Raw genomic sequence first — 10047 nt, forward strand, 5'->3', positions numbered from 1 at the left:
ACGGCCGACATCTTCACTAAAGCCTTAGGAGCCAACAAGCTATGGCAATTCATGACCGATCTCGGATTGACGATCCCTGACCTGCCAAGCTTGAGGGGGAGTACTGAAGACACTACGCAATAACGCGTAGATTCCACAACCGCGCACTACGCAAGAACGCGTGGATTATGCAACCACGCAACAAAGCCGCGAAGAGCCGATCTACCATGCAAAGCCACGAAGAAAGACACAAGTCGAAGCACAGACTTCGCAACTACGCACAATGCAAGCTGGAGCATGGATTCCACAACTCCGCATAAATGCGAGTCGACGCGGACTCCGGAACGCGAGTCAAAGCGGATTTCGGATACCATCTGAAACCGACTCGACTTGAGCTTGAGGGGGCATGTTGAGAATCAAGCTCAACTTGGTCTAGTGTGTGAACTCACCTTGAGAGTGAATAGACACTCCAACGGTCGAGAGTCACCATTATGTCACCTCTTTGTATTCTAGCATTTAGTATGAGTCATAGAATCATATTCTATGACACATAAATTATGAGCTTTCACATTCCCCATGCTCCATGAGTCTTGTAGTTAATGAAGAGAGAGGGTGACTATATAAAGCACCCTCCTCCCACCTTGTATTACGTTGAGTCTTTCTCCTTTGTCAATATACTTTTACCTTGCATATTCTCTGTGTTTCACTCTCTCTCTCTCTCTCTCTCTCTCTTACACACACACATAACTCACATCTCTTCCGCTTCACAAGAATCCATCTCTTGATTCTTTACATCAACTTTATTGGTAGCAAAAATACTTTTTCATTTTGCCAAAGATAATTCCTTATAAATAAAAGGTCAAAGGATTGAACCTTACAATAAATAATGATGAATATTAAGTTAGAGGCGGTTTTCAAAAGTAGACAAAAGTAGAGAAAAAGATGGAGAGAAAAAAAAAACATGTGTGGATATGAGGAGCACAGTAGAGAAAAAAGCTCATAATTTCCTCGTCAGATGTCCAAATTAGAAAAGAAAAGATGCATAAGAAAGCTAACCCAAAGATATTTCCAAGAATATCTTGCATGTGAAATTTGATGCTAGAAAACAGAAATAGTGAGGAAAAGAAAATTCGACTTATATAGATAAGTTTTTTTTAAGGGTAAAAGGCAAGCAATCCTAAACCTATAAATAAGAGCCTATTCTAGTGAAGAAGGGGAGGAGGGAGAAGGAACGTGGAAGCTCTACTCAATTGGAAGGCAAAAGAAGAAGGATCAATAACATCGAGAGACATCATTATTGATCAACAAAGAATCACCTTCTTCTATATTCCACTCTCTTCTTTCCTCCACCTCTCTTCCCCCTTCCTTTATAAATTATCTCTCATATTCATATCAAACCCATTGTAAAATTGATTCTTATTTTATAAAAGAATCTATTATATTGTAGTAAACTAATGTTTCGTTTCACCTATGTGCCTTATATGTTATCGTGATTTGTGTTTATTTGTTTGTGTGCCTTGTGACAAGGGAGCGTATCGGGCTTGCCCATGCTCCTCTCCTTTCACAAAGGCATTCAAACTTACGTGTCTTATATGTTATTGTCATTTGTGATTATATGTTTGTGTGTCTTGTGACAAGGGAGTGTTTCGAGCTTGCCCATGCACCTCTCCTTTCACAAAGGCATTCAAACTTTCATGTCTTGCGTGTTAGTGCAAACCTTGCTTGTGTGTTCGTGTGTCTTGTAACAAGGGAGCGCTCGAGCTTGCCCATGCACCTCTCTTTTCACAAAGGCATTCGAAACTCTGTCTCTCGTGTATGTAAGTAAGCCTTTTCCTTCTGTGTTCGCGTGTCTTGTAACAAGGGAGCGTTCGGGCTTTGTCCATGTACCTCTCTTTTCACAAAGGCATTCGAAACTCTGTCTTTCGTGTGTGTAAGTAAGCCTTTTCCTCGTGTGTCCGTGTGTAATCCTTCCTCACGTGCATTTGTTCGCCTTGTGACTAGGGGTTGATTCGGGCTTGCCCATGCACCTCTCCTTTTCACAAACACGTTTAAATACTCGTGCCTTGTTTGTGTAAGCTTTCCTTGTGTTGTCATGTGAGCCCTATTTCCTTCCCGTCCATAACCCTAGCGGTTCCGCCTCACGATCCGCACATAATGATGGATTTTCATGACACCGATCTTCCTTGTGTCTTGACTGACTATCAACATGTCATCTACATATAATAAGAGAATCAAGAAATCACCTTCTTCATACCTTTTGACGAACACATAGTGATCCGCCTGTGTTTTTTGGAACCCATGTTCCACCATGAAGGATTCAAACTTCTTGGACCACTAGCGTGGAGCTTGTTTCAAACCATCCATGCTTTTCTTTAGTCGACACACCAGATTCTCTTTCTCTTTCTCCCCAAAGCCTTCGAGTTGCTACATGTAGATATCTTCATCCAGCTCCCCATGCAAGAATGTCGTCTTGACATCCAACTGTTCGATCTCCAGATCCATACTGGCAGCTATGCTCAGAACAGTTCTAATGGATGTCATCTTCATGACTGGAGCGAATATTTCGTCGAAGTCAACACCCTTTCTCTGTTGGAAACCCTTCACGACAATGCAAGCTGTATACCTGAGCACACTGTTGACTTGTCCAGTCTTCACCTTGTAGACCCATTTATTCTTGAGTGTTCTCTTACCTTTCGGAAATTCTACTAGGTTGTAGGTGTAGTTTTCGAGCAAGGAGTCCATCTCATCTTGCATCCGCTCAGCCATTTCTCTCGGTGCTTGTCGGCAATGGCTTCATCATAGCATTCGGGTTCACCTTCATCAGTCAAGAGGATGTATCGACTGGCATATGTCATCGGTGCGTTCCTTTCTCTTAGTGGGTATCACCTTCCACTCATTATTGGCCCTCGTTCGGATGTCTCTGCCAACTCTTCTCTTGGTTCGTTCATGTCGATCGGTTGTTGGATGTCCACCGACTCTGATTCGTATTCATCGATCAACTTTAACATATTTGCCAACTCAAACTCATAGTCAATCGGTCTCTCTGAGTCGACTGACTCGGATTCGGTGGTGCCGACTGGATATCTCAAAATAGTCGACTGTGTCGATTCACTTGGCCTCAAGTCGATAGTAGTGGAGGTTGACTGCTTAGTTGATTCTGACTTCTGTTGCTTCCAGTCCTCTATGATCTTGTCTTCCAAGAAGACTACGTACCGACTCCTCACTACCTTCTTGTCGACTAGGTCCCATAGCCTATAGCTAAACTCATCTTCTGAATATCCCATGAATATTCATGGTTTCGACTTACTATTGAGTTTTGACCTCTGATCCTTAACTACATGCATATACACTAGGCATCTGAACACCCTCAAGTGACGGTAGGAGACATCTTTTCTTGTTCACACCCTTTGTGGGACATCACCTTTCAACGGTACTAAGGGGGACATGTTGATCAGATAAACAATTGTGCATCGACTCAGCCTAGCATATTTTCGGCAGTTTAGCATGCGACAGCATGCTCCTTACTCTATCCATGATTGTCTGGTTCATCCACTCTGCAAGCCCGTTCAACTCAAGGGTCTTCAGTACTGTGTATTCGATTTGAATACCTTGGGCCTTGCAGTATTCCTCAAAGTGCCCTCTATATTCACCACCATTGTCGGTTCGGACAACTTTCAACTTCCGACCTGACTCCCATTCGGCTCTAGCCTGGAACTCCTTGAAGAATGACAGTACTTGATATTTTGACTTTAGTACGAAAGCCCACAACTTCCAACTGTAGTCGTCGATGAACGTCACAAAGTATTGTCCACCTTGATGCGACGAAGCATCTACATAACACACATCCGTGTGTACTAGTTCCAGTGTAGCTTCTCTTCTTCTTCGTGGTCTTGAGTGGAATGTTGCTCTATTCTACATTCCAACTAAACAGTCGACGCACTTCTCCAGGTGCATTCCCTTTACCTTTGGTAGAAGTTTATGGTTGGCTAACAGATGCAAACCCTTCTCACTCATGTGGCCTAGCCTCTTGTCCCATATCTGTCCTGTCGAGCCAGTTGCCACATTCACTTCCGACTTGCGCAATCGGGCTTGCATCATATCCAATGTGTCGTCCTTCTATGCTCGAGACACTATAAGATTTCCTCGACAGAACTTCCATTTCCCGTTTCGGAAACTACCATTGTAGCCTTCGTCGTCCAATCTTCCAGTCGATATCATATTCAATCAGATATCGGGGACATGTCGAACATCCTTCAGAGTCAGTCGACACCCTGTCGACGTCGTCAAACAAACACTTCCGATTCCAGTTATCTTGCACTCCCCACTATCACCCATCTTTACATAACTATGATCACCAGCTATGTAATTCGAGAAATACTCTCTCAATGGAGTTATGTGGAAGGATGCACCAGAGTCGATCACCCAAGTGCATTCTTCGTTTGCAAGATTTGCACTTATCTGTTCACAAATGGAGAAAATTTCTTCATTGCTCATAGCAATGGCTGAAGTGTTCTTTTCTTCAGGAATCTTCCTGAGTTCGATATTATTACCGACACTCTTTTCCTTTTTAAGGTGTCGGCCGTCCTTCTGGATTTTTAAAATGTCCCAACTTTCCACAATAAAAGCACATGAGCTTTCCTCTGGACTTCGACCTGGCTTGAGACTTTTCTCTCCTTGGTGGACTCCTTTGCCGGTACCTTCCTCTGGCAATATGTTGAGTCAAATTTGACTCCGACTGGACCAGGACACCCTTGTCCTGCCTTCTTGCTTCCTCATTCAGGATGCTTGTTTTCACCGCTTGTAAAGACAAGTAAGAGGTGCTAAGAGTAACCACCAGGTTCTCCCAACTATCCGGTAGTGTTCACATCAATAGGATGGCCTGCATAGCATCATCAAGGGGAATCTTGGTTGCAACAAGTTGATTTACATACCCCATGAATGTGTTGATGTGTTCGACGATGCTCTCACCGTCTTTGTATTTCAGCTGTACGATCTTTCTCATTAGTGAGGTTTTATTGAGGGCGTTCTTCCTCTCATATAGACCTAATGTCATGATATAGCATGGTATGGTTTCAAAAGGATTTGAACCCATGACCTTGTGTCACATGGGTTAAAGCCTTACCATTAAGCTATACATTGTAATACGAAAGATATTATTTCCATTTATTATTTCAGTTAGGAAATCCATGTATATTCTAGATTTCTCTACAACATTCTAGAAATTTCAAGAGTATTCCTAAGCCACATTTCTAGAGTATTCCTAAGCCACTATAAAAAGAGGCACATGGCATTATTGAGAACCAAATCGGTTCAACGCCAGTCTTAAGCCTCCTAACTATTCTTGTATATTCTCTTCATATAATATATATAATTTGTTATCATCATTCTCTCTCTCTCTCTCTCTCTCTCTCTCTCTCTCTCTCTCTCCTTCTCCTAAGAATTCTACACCCCTCTTAGTACTAATTCCCTCTTTGTCTTAGTACTATTCCTAACACCTGACAATTTCTTCGACATCTCGTGGGCATTTGTGTCATTTGCCACATGTTGAAGGAAACTTACATTGACGCATTGTCAGATGGTGGCCACCGCCTTTCTGTTAAGAAGTTTCCATTCCGACTCTAATACCCCCGTGGGTATTTCTGCTCTATCGATCGGCTCGTACAGGTCTTTGACTATGAGAAGGTCCTCCATCTTTATCTTCCAGTCTCCATAGTTCTGAGGTTTTAGAACTATCATTCCTGGGAAGCCACTCACACCTCCTTCCATGCTTGCACCTCAAGGCTCTAATACCATATTGTTGAGTAACGAATCGTCAATCCACAACGAAAGGAATACGTTGAAATACACAACTCAGAAACACGGAAAATAGTGTACACAGATTTTAACGTGGAAACTCTAAAACTGGAGAAAAACCACGGAGAACGGAGCTTCACTATACATTGGATATACAATGACGAGATCAGAGTACAACACTCTCTACACAAAGTGTAAAACAACCTCTGTGGGCTCTTGGCATATGTTGTTACTGAATACAATTATGGCCCTAAGTGTATTTATATAAATTGTTTTCTACTTAATATAAATTGTTTGCCCTAAGTGTATTTATACTTATACCCTGTATGGACTAATTACAAATGTAGCCACTACTACTGCCATTCCTATTATTATCTAATATTAATCATAGTCTTACTAATCAGCTGACTCATCCGTTGACTGTCGGGTCGATCCGACTAGTCGGCCTGGTCATTGACCATCCGGTCGGCCCGACTAGCCGGTCATGTCTTCGACCTTGATCAACTCTCTTTGAATCAACTCCTCAATCGTCGGCTCTCATCCGACCAGTCGGCTACTCCATGTCTTCGATTGTCGGCTCTCTTTGAGCAGTTGACTCCTCCCACTAGAGGGACATATTCCTAACACAATGTATCTTGTATCAAACAAAATAGCGACTTCGGACCGCCAGGTTTCCGTTTGTCCCGGCTCAGCTCTTCTGGAGGTAGTGCGGTACTCAGGAACTGGTGCATGTCGGTGAGCCATTTGTCTTCTCCGGCCACTATCTCATCTACCACCGTTTCCTCAGTAACCTTGAATAGCTCGGCATTCCGAAACTCATCTTGGACTCCAGCCCCTGCTTCGCCGGATTCTAGCCGGCTCAAGTAGTCTGCCACCACGTGCTGGACTCCCGGTCGGTGGTATATCTCGAATTCAAACTCCTGCAGTAGTAGTGTCCACCTCACTAACTTACCGGTTAATGACGCCTTGGATACCAAATAGATTAGTGCCGAATGGCCAACATGGAATGAAAACTTGCGTCCTGACTCCTAACAAATAGTGGTGGTATTTTGTGACGCTATAGACCATCCCCAGGGCTTATCTCTCTGTTGTGGTGTAATTTCGTACAGCTTTTGAGAGTTTCCGGCTTGCGTAATATACTGGACAGTACCACTTTGGTTTGGTAAGCTGCATGAGGACACTCCCGATTGCTATGTCTGACGCATCAACGAACAAATGAAAATCTTTCGTCCAATCTGGAGGTTGAACTACCAGAGCTTGGGATAGCATCACTTTCAATGCTTGATACGCCTTCTCCTCTTGCTCCGTCCATTGAAAGGGTATGTGGTGCACAACTGCATGTAATGGAGTTGCGAAGTCTGCTAAGTATCGGAGCATCCGGTTTTGCCACCCGATCTGACCTAAGAACCGGCTCAATGCTTTGGCGTTGGTCGGCGCTGGTGCTTGTAAGATGGCTTTCACCTTATCCGGGTCTACAACAATTCCGTCATTGCTAACAATGTGTCCAAGTAGTGCCCCGCTTGTTACCCCAAAAACACATTTTGCTAGATTCAAGCTTAGTCGATATCCCCGACACTTCTCCAAACACATCTGGAGATGGTCCAGATGTTCTTCCTTCCAGCTATAGACTGCAAAATCATCCAAAAAAACCTACATAAACGCTGGAATGTATTCTCCGAATATTTCCATGATAATCCTCTGGAATGTCGTCGGTGCCATCTTAAGTTCGAACATCATAACTACCGCTACGAACACTCCACACTACGTGACGAACGTCGTCTTTTCCTGGTCTGTCAGGTGCATCCGAATTTGATTATAACCGTTGAATCCGTCCAAGAAACTATATACTTCGTGACTAGCTACCACATCTAGCACCCCATCCGTGAATGGTAGCAGGAACGCGTCCGTCGTCGTGGCGACATTCAGCTTTCGGTAGTCAACACAAACCCGAATCTTTCTGTTTTTCTTTGGTACGACGACTATCAGTCTCAACCATGTCGCTTGTTTCATTGGTTGGATAAAACCGACTCTTAGCAACTTATCAATTTCTTCTTTGACTTTTGCCGCATAATTTGGGTTCATCCAGTAACGTCGTTGCGCCACCAGCTTCACGTCCTTGCTGAGGGGGATCTAATGTTGGTACAGTTGGGGATCCAACCCTCACATATCTTCGTATGACCAGGCGAACACATCTTGAAATTCTTTGAGTAGTTCAATCATTTCCATTTTCTCTTCTAGTGGCATTTCCTTCACCACATTCATTGGTTTTGGCGCTTCACTGGTCCCGAGGTCTCCCTCTTTTAGTTGGGATGCATTTACTCTTTGAGATACGGCCATTTCCCGCTCCAGTGATTCCTGTGCTTGCCACAGTTCCCGAATCGCCTCTCGATCCAGCTCGTCAAATTCGCCTTCTTGGTGTGTGACGTACGGTGTGATGGCTTTAGCTACGTCTACTTCAAATAACAACATGATCTTGGGGTGCTCCTCTAGATATTGGTCGACTTCGTCATCTAACAATCCATCCAACATGTTAATGCTCTCCACGTATAGCAGTGTTAGCTGCTTCGTTGCTCACGCTCATTGTTGTGTCGGCACCCGCACTTTAGTTTTCCCTCTACGGAAGGTAATCACGTTTTTCTGCCAATTTTGCTTAATATGTGCCATCTGCACCCATGGTCTTCTTAATAACAGGGGGTATGCCCCCAATGCATTAAGTTGCAAGACCACCGTGGAGATCCAAAACGCGTGCCCTCCAATTGTAATATCTAGGTTCCGGATGAGTACAGTTGGCCGGACCAAACTGGTATCCACCATTCGCAACCAGAATGGGCACGGTTTCCATTCTCTAATGCCCAAGGTATCGCATGTCCATTGGCTGATTATGTTTACTCTGGAGCCTCTGTCCACAATCGTTCCGGGTATCTCGCTCCCTTTGATAATTACTGTAATTGTCGTACTGATTGTGTCTACTATGACCGGTCCTTCCTCGGGATTGGAGAAAAATGTTGGTGCCAGCTCTGGGTTTTGTAATGTTAATGTTGATTTCAGACCGTCCGTAAATCGAGGGACTAACTGCAGTAGGCGGCCTAGTGGCAACATGATCTGACATTGTTGTAATGCCTCCAAGTGGGGTCGTTGTCCATGGTCCCAAGTGGTTCTTCCGGAGGCTTGACCTGTTCTTGTACTTCTACTGCGTTCCGTTCATTTGCCTTTTGTATCCATTCTGTGGCCTGCTTCCTGATGGCCTCCTAGGTCTCCCACTCGACGACTTTCCCCTTGGATCTTGTGGTGACTTGTTGAACATCAGTAACGTCCGCGGTCACCATATTTATTGCCAGTTGCTTATTGTTGGTCTTGATCGGGCATCGACTACTATAATGGCCTTCCTTCCGGCAATAGTAGTAGTAAACTTTCTGGTTATTGCTTGATTCCCCTTTTTCTGTGCTACTAGGCTGGATACCGGTATCCTCCGGTCTCCGTTGCTCTGGTTGTGGGACGGTCGTGTTTGTATCCGGCTCCCGTTGGTATTCTCGGGTCGGTTCACGACGCTCATCTCGCCGAAAATTTCCCCTTCGTTTGTTTGGATTAGCATCGGTTGTTGCGGTACCCCTGCTATTTCAGGTACCTTCGATCGTCTCTTCGCCAATCATTATCCAAAGAATAATCTTTCTCATAGCGGTCCCCGTCGTAGTACTCTCTCTATCTGTTATTGTCCCGGTAACCACGTTCTGGTCGGTAGCGATCGTCTCTTCGGAACCTTTCCTCGTCCGGTCGATGCTCGCCCCGAGGCTCAATATGTCGAACCGATGCCGCTTGCCGATTTAACAGGTTGTCCTCACACTGGTCCATAGTCTGTGACCGAGAGTGACACAACATGCACTGAGTCCACATCGTGCATTCTAATGTGGAATGAACAGGGTTGAGGCATGTCGTACACTGGACTGCCTACTGAAATAGTAAGTCTTCCTCTCTAGGTAGCACTCGTTGTAGAGCTCCCATCGCCATGTAATTACTATTTTGGGCCCTATCCATTTCCAACACCTAGTCAATAGCTTGATCAATGGTGTTGGTCCAGAAGTCTAATACGGGCAACATTGTTCGGTGCGGCTCCCGGAGCACGGCTAGAAAGACTGCCTTTGCCTCATCCTCCGGAGGTGCCCTTGTCAACTCACTATGTAGTGTCTGGAATCGGATAATGAATTGTGGGACTATCACATTGGGTTCCTAATAAACCATATAAAATGGGCTAACGAGCTCCCTTTGCTCCATCTGTCG

This window comes from Azolla caroliniana, unplaced genomic scaffold (genome assembly GCF_043228905.1).
Source record: "Azolla caroliniana isolate FFs.n. ecotype wild unplaced genomic scaffold, voAzoCaro1.0.p SCAF_3, whole genome shotgun sequence".
NCBI lineage: Eukaryota > Viridiplantae > Streptophyta > Polypodiopsida > Salviniales > Salviniaceae > Azolla > Azolla caroliniana.